The 18,640-nt window shown below is 32.5% G+C and overlaps 1 long non-coding RNA gene across 1 annotated transcript in view; it reads left to right on the forward strand.

The window, feature by feature from the left end:
• Window positions 1–18,329, forward strand: part of LOC126951260 (uncharacterized) — a 51,634-nt gene extending 33,305 nt beyond the window's left edge. Inside the window, exons 3-4 of the long non-coding RNA XR_007724406.1 lie at window positions 6,067–6,195; window positions 18,163–18,329. This is a non-coding gene — a long non-coding RNA (uncharacterized LOC126951260). The remainder of the gene's footprint in view (window positions 1–6,066; window positions 6,196–18,162) is intronic.
• The last annotated feature ends 311 nt before the right edge of the window (window positions 18,330–18,640 follow it).

An 18,640-nucleotide genomic window follows, 5' to 3' on the forward strand; every position in this document is an offset into this window, starting at 1 on the left:
GATCATGAAACACATTTGACTTCACAGGTATTTCACATTAACTTATTCTTTAGGAATGGTGATGGCTGAAAGACACAAAAGAAATAATTGTTCATGAGACTGTAAAAAACACCAATCATGCAGCACACCTCACACTCTTAACTAAGAACATTCGGCTCAGTTAGGAGTCTCCATCTAAAAAGATTTTCAATATAAAGTAAACGTGGCAAATGAATTCTCCTCCTTCCTTTGGAGAGGTCACATTTGAGGTTCACCGGTAATGCAAATGGGAAGGCCTGGCTTGTGCTCACCTGCTAAGAGTTCAACAGAGAGCTTGTGCAATCAATGCCTGGTGTTTCATGGGCAGCACTGAATTTATCACCTGAAACTCTAACAAGCTAATAGGCCATTTATTAATTTGTGTTAGTTTGGGTACCATAGAATTGCCCTAACTTGAAAACAGCCACCCTCTCAAGATACGCGAAAATTCTCAGGCAAAATAGTTGCATTCATTGCTTTGGAAAACCAAGTTTACCAGGCAGGTTTTGTTGTGCTCTTCTCAGCATGGTTCTTAGTATCTAAAGTGCCACCACATGTTGTAACAATAAAGCTATTGCTTATCAATCAGACCAAGTTGACAACCAACAAATGCTGCTATGAGTTGTTGTAGGCTGGGTTACAATCCTCTCCTTGGTTACCCATCAGTGTGTGTCTAATAAGCAGTGTTCAGTAATGTTCAGGGTAGTAAACTCATGTAGAAACACTTAGAAATTAAAACAAAAACAACAACAAAACAAACAAAACAAGAAACAAAGGCTATGTGTGGAGAAACTTTTCCAGAAACAACTAATTGTGAAAGTACACAGTTTCCACAAGGGGAAAAATACACTATTTTTTAAAGATGAAAAATTCTAGACAACACCATGTTTTTTATTAAAATCTAACCTTACAAGTAACACTGAACTATTCTTAAAGATAGATGGGCATTCATCACCCTCCTCTTTGATGGAAGGTGTTGATACATTTTTGGTGGTAGCTTAGCTACATTGTTCTTTAACTCTTTCAGAAGTTTTAGATGAAGACCATTTGAACAGGGTGATTTATGGCCACTTAATTTCTCATATTTTTTCAATCAGGTCTTTGTTTTGATTTCTCTGACAGTTCTCCACCTTCTTTCTTTGTACAAAGTAATTCCAGAGTAGATACTTCTTCATCATCCTGGAAAGCAAGCTAGGCACAAAGCATCCATTCAGTCTCTTTGTATTTTTTACTATCTCTTTGGAATGTTTCATTCCCAACATGGTCTAATAGGTCAATATAATCTTCAGTGGATTTTGCTGATATATTTGTCACCTGTCTGAAGGGAATTCTTTTATTATGCACTTGGGAATGACTTTTGATTTTTTTTTTAACATTATCCCTAAAGATCAGTATTGTGGTCTCCAATCACATCTCCTCCATCTTTTCCAAACTCAAATATTTAGCCTCATATTTACTTTTGTCGGTGTTCACAAGTCTCTGATAATGTATCCTTAGTCAGGGTATATGCTATTTCTATGTATTTAAGTTTCCTACATTTTTGCTTTTGGACCTTTCTAACTAATCTCTTTGTTGTTTTTCTTAAACTTATCAAAATTTGAGTATCCACATATGTCCCTTTGATGTAAAGATTTCTACAAAAATGTCAAATGTGATTGTGTCATCACTACTGCTAATTTTTAAAATTTATCATCTTTCACCTTCAGACCAATGTGTCAAAAGTGACAGAAGCTATAACAACTCTCTAATTTCCTCAATGGTGTACTTTTAAAAAATGTATTCATCCCACAGTGATACAAGTTTCATGACTTAAACTAACAATGTAAAAATCTTGTTATTTTTATGCCACCTTTTGAAATGTGCCACTCATGCCCAAATAGCCAGAACAAGTTTCCCCATCTACCAGACCTGCCATTGCTGTCCCATGCTCTATATAACATGCCTTTGCTGTAATGCAAAGCTTATGTCTTGTATTTTAATATGATAAATCAATCGCAATGAAACATAGGTTTCTTATTAACATATGTCAATCACCCTTTGGTACTCCACCAACACTTATGTATAGTAACCATAGTTTATCCTTCTTTGTATAAATAAAACAATGTGTCTCTCTCACTTTTCTAACCATTTCAATGTAATGCCTAGTGTCAGACAAAGCAAACTAAGCAGTGTTGAACCTATTTTTACTCCTTCCAGATTGAATAAATCTAATCAAATAGTTTTATATTACCACAGATTCTCTTTTGTAAGAAACCATGAAAGAATTGCCAAATTCCTGGATTAACTGAAAAACATACAAATATTTCAGCAAAATCTTAAAGTGACTTTGTAAAAAATCATAAAGCCAGTATATACTTTGCCGTTACTAGGGACATTTGTTCTGAACTTAGATCTTAGACTATTTTATAATCATCTGTTTCTCTTATATGGATTATTCAGATTGCCAGATAATTTGCAGACCTCATTGTCAATTTTTCCCAAATGTCCAAAGTTTACAGAAAGCACACCTGGCTCTGTACCCATTTGTTAACATTTGCATTTAAATTCAGATTCAGAGTATCCTATCCTTGGAGGGAACTCAGGCCTTTCACAAGATAACCAGGCTTCAGACAAATGTTATGGATGGATTCTCTCTCTCCCAGATTCACATATTGAAGTCCTAACCCCAAAAATAACTTGAAATGTGGTCTTATTTGGAAATAGGGTCATTGCAGATGTAACTAGTTAAATTTAGGTTATACTACAGTGGAGTAGGCCCCAAAACTATATGACGGGTATCCTTATAAAAAGGAAATATTTGGACAGAGAAATACACACACGGGGAGAATTCTATGTGAATATTGGCATTAAAATGTCACAAGCCAATGAAAAACCAGGAGCTAGGAAAAAGGGTTGGAACTGATCTTCCCATATCATTACAGGGAATACAGCCCTGTCAAAACCTTGATCTCAGACTTTTGGTCTCAAGAACTGTGAGACAATTCCATTTCAGTTGTTTAAGCCACCCAGTTTGTGATATTTTGTTATGGCCTTTTTAGCAAAATTCAGTATAGTTAATATCAAATAATGAATCAGGCAAATAACGAATGATGGGCAGAGTAGAGAGAAATTTGTAATATAATTTTGAAGGATTGTTATTTTATACAATCCTGAAGTATAAATTTTTTTCTATAATTGCTGGGTAATTATTAGCTTGCTCTTCAGAACCCCCATAGCACTTGTTTCATATGTACATTAATAGTGCTTTTCACACTGTTATGATCACTTATCCTCAGGTCTGTCTCTCATTATCTCGAAATTGAAGAAGCCTGGGACCACGTGTAGCTTCTTCATCTCAGAATCCTATGACACATAATACATGCTCACTAAATGTCTTCAAAAATGATGAAACTATCTTTGCCATCACATTTAGAATTTTTGTCAGATTGTTCTTTAAGTAAGATTTTTACTCAAAATAGTAATAAACGAGACACACAAAACAGTTCAAGACTGGACTCTCACCATATCTTTTTTCAACATGATTACTACAAAGGAGATATATTGTTTTTTAAAAGGTTTTTAAAGACCAAATTTACTGATGATATAGTGGACTGAAAAGTAAGAGTGAAGAGACAGAAAGCAGTCCCTGGCCTCTGAACTAGATTTCTATTTGTAGATTTGTAGTTGTTGTCTGTTTCTTACAACTTAGTATTAAGAGAAGGCATAAAAATATTGCCATGTGTTAACCTCTATCATAGACACAGCTTGTCCTGTTAGGCCAGGGATGGAAGTATGTGAGCTGAAACACACATCTTAATGTGAACCAGACTTGGTGGGGGATTCACCACTGTATCTTGCCAGGTATTCAAGCCTTCCAGATACTCTTCGTCTTTTGATGATCTGCCTATAAATTCTTTCAGTCTCGGAGACTGAGCCCAATATTTCTTCTCCTCCTCCTCCCTCTGACCTCCACTGTGTCTCATCTGCATTGTACAGTCTGACACAAGCTACCATGGTTTTGTCTCACTTTCATTTTGCTGCATCTGTTTTACCACATAACACAGATCATTGTGTTTTCAAGCATAGACTGGAAATCTGACTTCTCTTCCTGATAGATAATTTAGTTTTATTTTTCTGACTCTGTGTCTTAACCCACTAAGAAATGTCCAAGACATAGCAGTTAATCACAAGTGTGGAAGCATAGATTTCTGATCTCTGTCCCCAGATGTATGTGAAGTGGCCCTGCATTTGATCTTGAAAGATGTGTTCCCCAGGTAACTGTGCTATGAACAAGAGCTACTATTGGTGGGCTCCTGTATTTTAATCAAAGGGGAAGAAATAAAGCATTTACAAACACTATTTTTCAATTTCATTAGTTTAAAACATATTGGGTATATATATACAGCATTGCTGATTAAGTTTGCTTTGCACTGAAACTCTTTATTGTAGATTCTTATTGATTTTCAACAATCTTCCACGAAATTTAAGTTATTTAGAAAAAAATTGTAAGTTTTCTCTCACTGTCATTATTTTCCATCTCAAAAACAGTTGATAAAAATATTTGATACTACTGTAATGGAGATTGAAAGTTGAAAGACCCCAGATGAAATGTTTAATGTAGTCTGTTGGGCTGATAAAATGTTTTTAAGGTTTATTTGTCAACAAAATTTAAAGGCAGTATATTTCCACCCACCTCCCTTCATGCAAAACAAAAACAAAACTAAATTCTGAATCTCCAACTAATGTTGAAAAAAAAAAAAAAAAAAAGAAAGGTCTGGAAACATAATATTTCCATTTCCACACGACTGAAATTGATTCTAATATGGTATGGTTAGTTTGCCAGATTCCCCACCTCTCCCTCTTACCCCTACCAAACTTACTTCATTCATGAGAGATAGCTGCTGGCTCCTGTATTAATTTAAATAACCTGTAAATTGCCCGATATGTTGATGTTTTATGCAAGTGATTTCAGTAGGATGAATCCTACATCTTACTGAAAAAAAAATGTTTTTCAATAGAATTGTGTTTACTGTTGTGTGTAACTTGCTCATAAACTGACCCACTCAGTACAGATACATATGTCCCAAGTGTTAGCCTTTCTTAAAGAGCAGAACTTTGACCTTGTGGATATAGGCTTTTTGTTCAATAAGGAAAACCATCAATTACATTACGTTGTTTGGTACCAAAAATGCTTTGATCTTTTTTAAGGGTATTTATTACAAAGGAAAGCAGGGTGAGAACCTTCTGACAGACATGAGGCCATGAGGCTTTATGTGAAAACCTTGAGCATCTGTGACTGACCGGCATAAAACCATGGGTATAAAATGTTTCAGATCTGATCCACCTCACCTTTCTGGATTTGATTTCTAGCTTTTCTACTTACTAGTTATGTATTTGTGGAAAAATCCCAACCTTCCTGTGCCTGAATTTTTAAGTTTGTCACATTATTTCTTTTTTTCATATATGTTTTAAAATTTTTATTTTAGGTTTGGGGGTACATGTGAAAGTTTACATATGAAGGTTTGTTACATACATAAACACATGTCATGGGGGCTGTTGCACATATTATTACATCACCCAGGTATTAAGCTCAGTACCCAATAGTTATCTTTTCTGCTCTTTTCCCTCCTCCCATCCTCTCCCCTCAAGTAGATCCCAGTGTCTGTTGTTCCCTTATTTGTGTTTATAAGTTCTTATCATTATTTCTAAGATTCCAAATATGATCTCTGAAAACCCACTGAATTTCTTAGAAAACCTTAATAAGACTCCATGGCATTTTAAAAGTTCTCATTCTAATTAGCACATTAGAAATTCATGGCCACAACTCAAATGTTTTACAGTAAAACCATTTTGCAAATTAACCTAAAATTGCTGAACTCATTGTTGTTCTATGGGTAGTGTATTGAGTTTTAATTTATTTTTGCTAACTTCATGTTTTCATCACAGTATATTAAATTTCAGATGGAATTTCACCCTAGAATCTATTCCAACTGCTAAAGGTTTCGAATGTATTAAATTGCAATTCAACTCTCTGACACCTCCCCACTTTCTGTTTCATCTTGAAAACAGGCTCTACCTCTCCCCTGAGTATTAGAAGTCTGAAAAGAAGAGCTGTCTCCATGAAAATGGGCCACATGTCCTCCCTCCTGTGGCTGATTGTGCTACATCATCCCAGCATGATAAACCATATATCTTTGAGTGAGTTTAATTTCCTATCCCTCCGTGATCCTGCAAAACCCAACTAGTCATGTAATTTGTGCATTACTTATATCCACCCCCAAGCCCAACTGCTGAGGTTTTGTAACAAACTCTTTGCCCAAGGCCTGCCCCCTTAAAAATCTGTGACAGTATTTTCAAACTGGTATTTCTGCAACATGTGCTTAACTATTTCTTTCTTTTTCATAAAACCATTGTCCTCTTTCTCACAGCATTGTGAAGTCAGCATGTGATGGTCATAAGAACACAGAGTTGGGGAAGGTGACAAGCCAGAGTTTATATTGATGCTCTCCATTGTCAACTATGTAGTCACAGGAAGTAGCTATGTTTGAAATGCAAGTATGAAAAACATTGCTTTAGGGAAAAGAGGTATATAGGTTTTACATGTCACCACAGAAGGCAAAACTATGACTTCCTGATAGATATGATAGAGGCATATATTTTCAATGTAATACACTGAAGAATCTTCATTGAAGCAACTTCAAAATGAAATTTAATGTTTTATGAAACACAATTTCTCCATCCTTAAAAGTATTTTAGTCGAGAAAATATGACTATGAGTTAAAGAAAGAAATGCATGTATCAGATGGGAAAGAAGCGAGGTTGCATGAGGAAGCAGCAAAGGATGTTTCCAATCTGAGATTTTCCAATTCTCTTGTTTTAGTTTAATTGAATTGGCTTAAATTAAATTCTCATTCAAGTATATTTTATACTTGAATTTCAGGACTACATTCATTTATAGAAACAAAGTTTACTAAATGTAAAACTTCTTTATCAAGTGGATATATACTATAAAATAACTCTTTCAAGCTTAATTTGTGTAGAACTTGTACTTGGATTTAGGGATGTATGAGATGATATTATGTTTAATTCTTTGGTGGTTAACTTGAGAAAATTTAAATACATTTCTTGGGGAATCTATACACATGTACACACACACAACAGAATTATCACAAAAATTCAAAATATTTTACTTTCTTTGAAATGAATAGATTATTTATCAAAGAAATTACACTATTAATCTTAGAGTTTCTATAGTGATTTAGACATAATTTACATTTATTTACATTTACATATATTTCAAGAGTTTTATTTTGAAATATATTTTTTTCAGCATCTGAACAATTTTTGTCCTTGAGAAAATTTGTTGTTGTTGTTGTTTTGAAATAATGTTTTTGTTTCATTTAAGCCTAAATGTAAGGAGATAAATTGCTACAAACCCTAATGGTCTTTTTTATGATGTGAATACCTGTCCATGGAATTGAGACCACCAACCAATTTCCTATAAAACATCAAGCAACATCATGTGTTAACAATTTTCGGTCACTTTTAATCTGGTTTGGATTCAAAATGGTAAAACAGAGGTGAAAGGTCGGATTTAAAAAAAAAGAAGAAGAAATTCTCCTGGGATAACCAGCCTTTTGAATTTTCCGAATTTAAGTTAATTATATTGTTAGAATTTAATGAAATTATCAACATGTTCAGTTCCATTTCACAGTAACACTTCCCTGTTCAGATTAGAATCAATCTTTTAATGTTTATCTAGGTGTTTATAAAGAGAACCACGGAGGACCTAGTGTTTTTATAATGCACTTCATTATTAGATTTTGAAGTGAGACCATAATTTAAGATTTGGTGAGGGAAATGCTTTTTTTAATGGTAAATGAACAATGTTTTTGTTATGTTCTTATGGAATTTATACTTAAAATTTACTCACTGGTTAAATATTCGTCTCAATGCTGCAGTGCTATTTTTGACCTGACTGTTATTATATTTTTGTCACAGTTACTTATTTGTAAAATTAAGAAAATATTTAATATTTAAGTAGTTTAATAAAATGACTACTATTTCTTTTAACCAATATAAATATAAAATAAAATAAATTATTCTAAACTTTAATATATGGATAATCTTTTGAACTCAGATTCTAAAAAGTGAGAATGAGTTTATAACTATATTATAGGTTTCATACGTCACATATTATTGTGTTTTTAGATTATCTTACCAAAATAGATGATTCTGTGAAGGCCTTAATGACTCTAGCTTAACTTTATGAACTCAGTCACTTTAAAAAAAAATTTAAATATTTTAGTCACGTTATTATTGTAGGTTGCTTTCTCTTGTTATTTTAAAATTTATTAAATAACAAAAATTTAGATAAATATTAATGGAATGTGACATAAAAGTGATAAAGATGAAAGATAACATAGAGTATTTGTAAAATTTGTTTTTCATATGATACCATGTGAGGTAATTAATTAAGGAGATATAAATTTCAGAAAGAAGTAATAAATAAGCTCTTGGATTTTTGACAATCTGTTTAATAATCAGTAATGAAATAAGAACATATTTTTAAAATTTTTAAATGGCAGTTTGATAAAAAATGCATTCATAAAGAGACTATACAACTCAGAATACACCTCAAAATAAGGACCACCATAAGTATCTCATGATTCAATAAAAATATAAGTTGAAATAAATATTTAAATTTTAAAATTAAAGCTAGTTTATAATCAGCTGTAATCGATTATGATCATTCTCTTCTACTAAGATGATAAAGGTGACCTTTATAAGTTTTATAGTTGTTAAATATTTGTATGTTTGTGGCATTTTTTTTCTCTTCAAAAAATCCTTTAACACCCAATGTTGTATTTATAATTTTATCTTTGTTTTATCTTAAAGAGGATAAAAACATGTTTTAGGCTTCGGGCTCCACAAAACTTAGATCATCTCCTTTGTTCAAAGTAATATTGCTTAAGAAATATTTAAAATTCACTCAGATGAAGAATGGTGTAAATTTCTAAACAAGAAGGGGAAATTACAATCACTTTGACTTTCTTTTACATTCTTCCTCCCCTTCCATTTTCATCTCTGTGCAATGCTAAGTTGTCTAATGCAAAGCCTTCTCTAACCGTGCAATCGGGAAAAGGTTTGAGTACATAGAATGAGAAAGCTCCTAATGTATACCTCAACAAAATGTCTTAGCCTAATTTTTGAGACAAGAGATTCTTATGATACTCATTATTTCCCATTTATTTTATTCCTTCACTGACACATTGTTCATCAGTATAACTAACCTGAAACACAACTTCAACTCTGCCAACTGACTTCTGCTTTGGAAGATAAATTAATCTGTAATTAACATAAAATCCAAAATAAGTGTGGTTTAAACAACAGAAAAGTTTATAACATTCCGAATTAATTGTAAGCAGTCTAACACTGGTCTGAAGCCCCATATTATCAGGGATGCCAGCTCTTTCTCCTTTGCTGATCTGTTGATCACAATATACAGTTTCTACAACATTTTCCAAGGCAGCTATTCAAGTAAATGCCTGAAGTAAGAAAAAACACGGTAGTAACATATTTCTCCTTTAAGACACTTCCTGGATATTCCACAAGGCACTTCTGCTCATAGGTCATTGGTCAGAATCATGTTGCATGGAAAATGAATTATTTATTCTGAGTGTCCCGGGGCATAGCTAACCTCCAGGGTTGATATAAAATGTCCATGCCGTATAAACTGTGTTATGTTTGTAACTACCGTTTTCCAGTTCATTGTCTTTATTGTGGCTATCTAAGAACTTGAAAGTAGCCTGCTCAATTCTTGTCACTGCACAGTTTCCATTTGTATAGAGATGAATAAATTGTTGGTGTCATTCACAGCCACTATTTTTAGTTGTCATTCTTAGAAAGTATAATTTAAGATAGGAAATTAGTATTCTTTTTAACTTTTTTCCCTTAAGGCTAATCTTAAGAGATGAGCCTAGGAGTGCACAGTTCTCTTAACGCAAATGTAATATTGTATTAGAATATTATGTATCATGACATTCTTAGACCTAAAAAAGTAATATTATTTCACATCATCTGAAATCCTAAGAAATAAAACAAGAAAATAAATAATTTAATATGACATATCAAAATTACATATATCAAAAATAAGATAAATTAGTAAAGGCAGAATACTTAGTTAATGAACTACGGAAGAAGTAAACCACCAAAGGTGCTTAAAGTTTCAAATAATAGCAAGGAAAGCAAAATGGAAGGGGAAAAGGCAAAATGATTGTTTGTATTATATTTTTACTAAATGGGAAAAGAATGAAGCCAATAATATAGTTAAAATTGTGGGGGGAGGTGAATAACTTTGATGGCTAAACAATACATTTTCATGAACAACATAGAAGGGGACAGGAAAGTAATATGATTTTATGTACCAGTTCTTTATTTTAAAAATATATATGGTAGGCCTACTATATTCTAAGTTGTATTCTACACTCTGGCAATAAAAGAGTGGATAAGACGAAGTCTATGACTTCAAGAGTTTATATTTTAGGAGTGATAAAGGCAATAAAAAATAAACAAATATAAAATTAAGTGATATCAGTTAATTGTTAGTATGTTGAGGAAAATAAAACAGCATAAGAAGACACAATGATTTACAGGAGGTAAAATGGCAGGCATTTACAGAAGGTGGAAGGGCAGGGCACAGAGTGATTTACAGAAAGTGGCAACTATTTTGCAATTACAGTCTGAGAATGTCTTTCTGAAGATGCTGTATTGGAGCAGAGCAAAATTGTGACAACAAGATTCTTGCAGAAAAATGTTCCAGTCAAAGGAAATGTCTCACCTTGCACCCAAATTCTGAAATTTGAAGATAGATAAGGCTCTAAAAGAATTGCCGTTAGGTTTATTACAGATCTCATCATCCAGAGGAGTAAACATTACTTTGAACATGTTACAAAAGCACAGAATGAGAGGAATAACAGGATTTTGCCATCATTTATAAAAGGCTGAAGGTCGTGAAGCAAATTATTAACCCTACAAACAATGCCAAATGCACAAAAAATCAACTGATAACTTAGATAAGTTTCCTAAATTTCCCTTTTTTAGGTAATTAGCAATGATATTTTTAAATAAAAAAAAAGAAATGAAACAGGATTAATGTTCTCTGTCATATTTTGAAGGGACTCAATATCCCTCCACCTCTTCCACATTGAAAAAAGATAATATATCAAATTGCTCCTATTCTAGAAAAATAGGCATAAAACTAAAATAAAATTACATTAATATGTACTTGATGCAATGATATCAATTACTACATGTTACTAGAAAACCACAGAACAGGGGTTTCTAATTCACCCCAGAGAACATTCAGTGAAGGCATCAGTGATTAAGTGTTATTTGATAAATGGTATGTTGCTGCAGTTTTCAGGCAAAATATGAGCAGCATAACAGAACTAGGAATGAACAAAAAAAATGACTGGAGAAATATCCAGGTGAGAAATTTTTTGAATAGTTAGCAGGACTTAAGGAAATGGACAAATCAATCATGACTCCCAAAATTTAAATGTAGGGCTACTAATTTAAATGGATCCTACAAGACTAGGAGATGGGAAATGAGTTAGGCATACCACCCAAGGCCTATTCTATTAATGCTGAATTTAATTACCTGGCATAACTAGATCAGTAAGGGACCAAGGGGAGAAGAGTTAATTTATATGCCCCATCTCCTCTGAGTTGCTATTTAGGTTATTAGAAAAGCACATAGTAGGGGTTCCTAACCCCTAGTGTACATCATTTTATATACTAATAGGTTTGGAAGCTGTTACTTCCTTGTATTTCCTCTCTCTCGGTATTTACTCATGATGATAGTTATGATTTCACATGAGACTAAGAAATAATGGGATAATATTATGCTTTTATTATAATAAAAGATATCCAGTGGCAGTTGAATACAGAAATCTCAAAATCAGGGTAAATTTTGGAAATCATCAGCATACGAGTTGGGGTGAAATCATAAACACAGATAAAATAACACAAAGAGAGTATAAAGAGCAAAAAAGAAATTTAACTTGGAGAAAGGGACTCACAAATAAAATTAAGCACCAACAGTAACAGAAGGATAAGGCAAATCACATGTATTCAATAATTCAATCAATTATATAATCTTGCAGTTCCTAGACAATAAGTCCACAATGTCAGATTCTATTTAAGTTACGCACTTTTAGTTAATGTTTTGACACGAATTGTTATTTGATCATTCCAAGTAAAATTCAAATGCTCTAACTGCTAATATTTTGCTTGTGGTAGTACTTGAGTACTCTGAAAAGCATATTGACACATTTTAATTATAAATTAATAAAAACAATTATGTAAATATTTACTTAAAAGCTCTATCATTGGTTGTATTTACAAGAATACCTTTTGGTTACAAGTCACAAAAACTCAATCAATAGTAGAATATGTTGGTTCAGAAACATAAAAATCTAGGGTCATTTAGGTTTAGCTGGATCCAGGAACTCAACAAAATAATCAAATATCAGATAGCCTGCCTCTTTTTATGCTCTGTCTCTGCTAAATTTTACTTTCTAATGGTTTCAGGCTCAAGAAATTTGTCTCCTGGCCATCATCAGATATAGTTTGGATTGTATTTAACAACTAGCAATGCCAGAGAAAAGTGCATAGCATCCCATTCCCAAGATTTATATCAATCTTTGGAAGACAAAGTCACTGAAGCTTTTTCTTTCATATGCACCATAAAATTCAGGAAGTGAAGCCAGGTGGTTATAGACTCTACCAAGTGAAAGAAAGAGCTGTCCTCCTTAGAGCAAAAAGATGCAAAGAACAGGATGCCAAGAAGATAAAAACAACAAATATCAACTGCACTACCTAGGCATGTTATAGGTAAAAAGGATCAAGAGTCAGTATTTGAAAAATATTATGACCCATCAAAGTATGTTTTTTATTCCTATAAGGAAACATAGTGTTCTTTCACTCCTTACTATGATTTAGAATAGTTCATAGTCCAAATCAAAATAATTAACTATTACTATAATGTTTCTTCACCAGACATACATAGAAATGAATACTTCTAATGAAGGATTTGAATTGCTCTGTTTTGAATTTGTTAACTATTTGTTTAACCTGTGCTGTCAGAAGTACTATAAATCTATCTTGGATAATTGTATGTGTCTTTTTCTTTTGCTTGATACCCTTAAATGTCACTAGAGACTATCTTTTCTCCACGAATGATTAATTTAAAAAAATTATACATTTAGATTGAAAGATGTGGAAATAGCATAAAATATCAGGAAATCCACCCAGGAAGGAAAGCCAAAAATAACACACCTGAAAAAGTAAAGAGTATAACAGTTATGCCAATGGAATATCAATTTAAAACATAAATAATTATAATTTTGATTGACTATTTCTAAAGCGTTTTTACATATGCATATGAAAGCAATGCTAAATTGTGTTTTTCTGAAAGCTTCTCATCTATGGTTTAAGAAAAGATTTACATATTTTACATAAAAATAAATTTTGCTGCTGCATTCATTAATCATTCAACAGCTATTTGATAGCACCTGTGGCATGCCAATCACTGTTGTCAATTTTGAAGACAGAGAAAAGTACCTACCTTTAGACTTTGCAAAATTAAGAGTTTAAATGATTACCATTTGGATAAGATATAAGGAGAAAAAAGAATCAAGAATGACTTCCAGGCCTTTGGCCCTAACACATGTGTGAATAGTGATTCTTTTCAGTGAGATGGGGAGGAAATGCAGATTGGGATGATATGCAGGGAAAGGGCAGTTCGGTTTTGGACATAGTTTGACATGCCTGTTATAATGCCAAATGAAAGCATGAATTAGACAATTGGATACAGAGGTTCCTGATCAAGAAAGAAGTTCAGCCTGCAGACAAACATTTGGAAGTAAAAAATGGAGAGATGTTAACCAAGGCCATCAGACAAAATGAGATTCTGTAGGGAGAGAAAAAATTAGAGAAGAAAGGGCCAATGATATCCTTGAGGTGCTTGATAATTTAGAGTTATGGAAAAAAGCAGGAGTCAGCTACAAAGATAAATAAAGTGATGTAGGAATGTAAGGCCAAATAAAGAAAGGATTTCAAGATAGATGCAGTTGAGTTAACAGTTGCTAAGAAATCAAAAAGGTGAGGACTGAGAACTTGGCAAGATGTGATTATTAGTAATCTCAATAGGACAAGTTTCAATGATGTTGTTGAAATAAAGAAATAATTAAGTTGAGGAAACAGATAAAAGGAGAAGTAATAATTGCTTCGAAGAGTGTTGCACTAAAGAGAAGTAGAATAATAGGGTGGCAACTAGAGAGTGAGTCAAAGTTTTTAAAACATGGATCATACCATGATGGGAATTATACAGCAGAGAGTGAAAAACTGATTATATAGGGGAAACAAGATGGATATTTTAGGGAACAAAGCCTTGAGAAGTTTAATGAATTGGATCTAGCAAACCTGTGGAGGAATTAGTCTTCAATACAAGAAGTGACATTTCATCCATAAGTTCAGGAAGGAAGATCTTATGTACAAATATAGACACAAGTGGTTTTGTAGATTTTCTTCCTTCCCATCTGGGATACAATAAACAAGATCATTAGTGAGACCCAGGGTTGGAGAAAGTTGTTGGCAATTTGAAGAGAGAGGAAAAGGTGCAAAGTAGTCCAGGAGACTGGAAGAGCAATGCTGGAGCCCATGAAGGGTTACACTATCAGAGAATGTGCTGGGAGAATGAGTGTGATGGTGCACGACATGTTTAGACAGCAACCATAGGGCATGATCCTGATCCTATCAAGTGAACAACTGAGATTGGGCTGCAGGCCATAGTCTAGGTCATAGATTAGGGAATATATTTTTGACTTGATAGGAGTTTGTTGGTAGAAAGTTTTGCAATTTGTAATATGCTGAAAAAAAAGAGCTATAGCCATATAGATATAAAACCATTTAATCTCACTGGTAAATAAGGAAATACAAATTATAAAAACCATAAAATACCATTTTATGTTTTGAAATTTGCCAAAAATTAAAACACCATAATATAAAGTCTCACAAGGATTACATTCCCTGCTGGTGGAAACATAGTTATACCCAATCACTTTCAGATTATTTTGTCAATATCAAGGAAAGTTGAAGGTGCCCAAATTTATGTGGGAATATACATTAAAGAGACTCTTGTCAGCTTCATTAGACATACACAGGTAATTATAATAAAAAATACATGTATATTGGTAGGAAAATAGGAGAGTAAATTGTGTTATTGTTATAAGAGTGTTCTGGAGAGATAAAAATGAATGAATGAGCTCTATGGACCAATATAAAGGGAAACAAGAGGGAAGATAAATATTTCAGTGCTGGAGAAAGTTGGCTTATAGAATTGTTGGTGGGAAGATAATGATATTTCCATCCTTTTGTTGTCTTAATGAATTGAAAGATTAGATTAGTAGCTAAAATAGGATGGAGGAAAGAAGAGAAATTTGGAGACTTGAGAAAAAGGAAAACTGTACAGTAGTCTTCAGAAAAATAAATGAAGAAAATTCACTAGAGAAATCTAGCAATCATAAGCAGAGTTACAATTCCTACAGTTTTCATCATTTCGATAGCAATAATCATTTCAGTAATATAACTGAAATTTATTTGTATCTACAAGGTTATACTGCTAGACCAGAATGATTTAAAGTTTCCAAGGGCAATTAGCTGAAAATTTTTTAAAAAGGTGGAGGTAAGGAGGCTAAATTTCTCTGAGCCTTGAAGATGCTTGTGCAATTGCAGCTCTCTTAAAGGATGATACACAATCTTACAGAAGCATTTTACCAGAGAACACCTAATTGGACTTGACTAGAGAGACCACTTTATATATAGCCTCATAAACTTAGTAAAATATTGTTTATCATTATTAATATTCATTTAAAAAGAAGTCTTGATTTAGCAAAATTCTACCATGTTAAAAAAACCATTATAAGTACAAAGATCTAGTAATATACTTAACAGCGTTCAGGCATTGAATCAAAGAGGTTTGAAATACTATTGAACATGTTTCTTACAAATACAAGTTGTTGTACAGTTCTTGCAATTATGAGAGGTACTTCAATATAAAATCTCTGGAATGAGATGGAATGTATTTTCTAAAGCAACTTTAAATTTCAGAGAGATATAAATAATAGTATATCACATAGTGGTTTTTCTAAGTATATGCCTTTAAATTTAGATATTTCCTGTTATTTTATTTCCTAGGAGTAATTTTTAAAGTACAATTGGTTAAGGTTTTAGCCTTCATTATTTCCTAATACATATCTATATGGAAAAAGTATTCCAGGTATTGTTATTTATAGAAGGGATTATTTTGCACTGTATTAACAAGAAAGGAGTGTATCCAGCTGAATATTAGTATTTTTCTTCAGTTTCTAGGAGTGGTTCGAATTCCTAGTCTCAGATACAATCTTAAATTTCTGAAATGGAAACTCTCTGTTCTGACTGTTCCATATTTGGCATCAATTTTATTATTAAGCTATTAATACAGAGTGCTTCAAACACTCATCTCCAGATTATTTAGTTTAAGCAATTCAAGTGAACTAGAAATATATAAATTTATTTTTCAACGCTTATTGGAATGATAATTTGGGGGATAAAAAATGTCAATTGAAAGCATTCAACCACAATAATCTTATTTAATAGTATCTTTCAGGCAAGGTAATATGTATCAATGACACAGATAACTTTTAGACTAATTTGATCGTTTTCAAAGAAGTACCCTCTTTATGAACAACTTACCTTGAAGAAGAAGGACTGGGGAACAAACATTTTAGGATTTACAGATCAAATAGTGTCTGCATCAAGAACTCAAGTATTCAGCTCTGTTGTTGAAGTGTGAGGGCAGCCATAGATAATTTGTAAATGAATGGCTGTGACTGTGTTTCAATAAAACTTTATTTACAAGAACAAGTTGCAAGCCAGATATGGTACCTGGCTGTAGTTTGCTTACTCCTGGATTGGATCACTTCTATATAAATAAAATCCATTTACTCAAAGTTATGTATTATTAGTAAATATCTGTCATATGCGGCTAATGAAGTAGAAGAGATTTTCCAAGAAAAATATTAATAAAATACTGATGTAATAAGATAAATTGTATTGACATAAGAAAAATCACTTTTGTATGTAACCTTAAGATAAGATATAAACACAATAGTTGATGCCTTCTTTCCGTTTTCTTCTGTTAAACGTTCCCTCTAAACTCTCCAATGTTGCTTTTAAACACATTCTGTATTGGTCAAAGACTTTTCTTTCTTTTCTTTTCTTTTCTTTTCTTTTTTTTTTTAAGTTTCCAGTAAGTTACAGAGTACATGTTAAAATCCACATCTTTGTATTCCAATTTTGGTTTATTATTGTCAAATTTAAACAAAGAGGCATCTGTCTAACTCTGAAAGACAGGAGTTTACAAATATTAATGTTACTGCAAGTGGAGAGCTATTTACCCACTACTCCAAAGGAATTGTCATTCTGCCAGAATGCTTCACTGGTATCTATTAAAACTCCACTACACAGAACACTGATCCCCTCCAAAGCTCTAAAATTTTCAGGGCTTTGCAGTGTTTTAATGATGTATCTCTATAAACTCAGATTTTTTTTTTCCTGAGTTTGAACTGTTTTATTTCATCTCTCTAAAAATAGATGCAAACCCCATTTTAAGTGCTGAATTTAACATTTTTAAAAGTTTAATTTACCAGAATGTTTAAGATTTTAAATAATGACGACATAATTCTGTAACTTTGTATTTTTCATCTTATATATTTTCTCTCTTGCTTATTCTATTTCATTCTCACATACATATATATTGTGTATATATAGATATAGTAATTTTGTTCATTATTGTGTGTAATTTTCAAACAAATAATTAGAAATAAAATAAATACTAATTTTTATGTACTTTACTAATATCTATAAGTTAAATTCTGATATATGGACTCCTATAATCTTTTATAATTTGTTATATTGTTAATTGGGTGGCAATTTCAGTTAAATAATTTTCTCTAGGCTAAATCTATAATTTAATGGCTACAGTAGAAAGAGTATAGAAAAATATATAATCTATAAATGGTTATAAGAGAAAGATTTCTAAAACATAATTTTCTTTTTCAGGTACCACATCTTTATTCTTATGAAAATCCAGATACCACTGATACTCTTTGCAGTAAGCATGCAAAAATATGTAATCTGCTCTTACTGAAGAAATCTGAAAGCATAATTTTTGTGACAAGAATAATAACTGCGTGAGAAATAAAAGCATTCATTTTTCAGTGTTTCCAGTTCACCTTTTATTAATTGATTTTCACTCTTTAAACAAAGAAGGCCTAATGGGATAGCATAGTATTAAGATATTAGGAGACTTGAGGTGTATACAATTGTTTTATAAGATTTAAGGATTCTTTTGATGGCAGAACACAATTACATTCAGGTAGAATAAAGACAGAGTTCTTTGTTATTTATATCTCCAAACAAGAGAAGGCTGACACACAGAGCCAGACAGGGAGTTGTACCTAGGGCCAGGGGAGCAGCAAGCTGAAGTTTGGAGAGTAATTTATGTGGGGAAAGTGGGGTGCCACTAGCTAGATGTCAG

Source organism: Macaca thibetana, chromosome 3 (genome assembly GCF_024542745.1).
Source record: "Macaca thibetana thibetana isolate TM-01 chromosome 3, ASM2454274v1, whole genome shotgun sequence".
Classification (NCBI taxonomy): Eukaryota; Metazoa; Chordata; class Mammalia; order Primates; family Cercopithecidae; genus Macaca; species Macaca thibetana.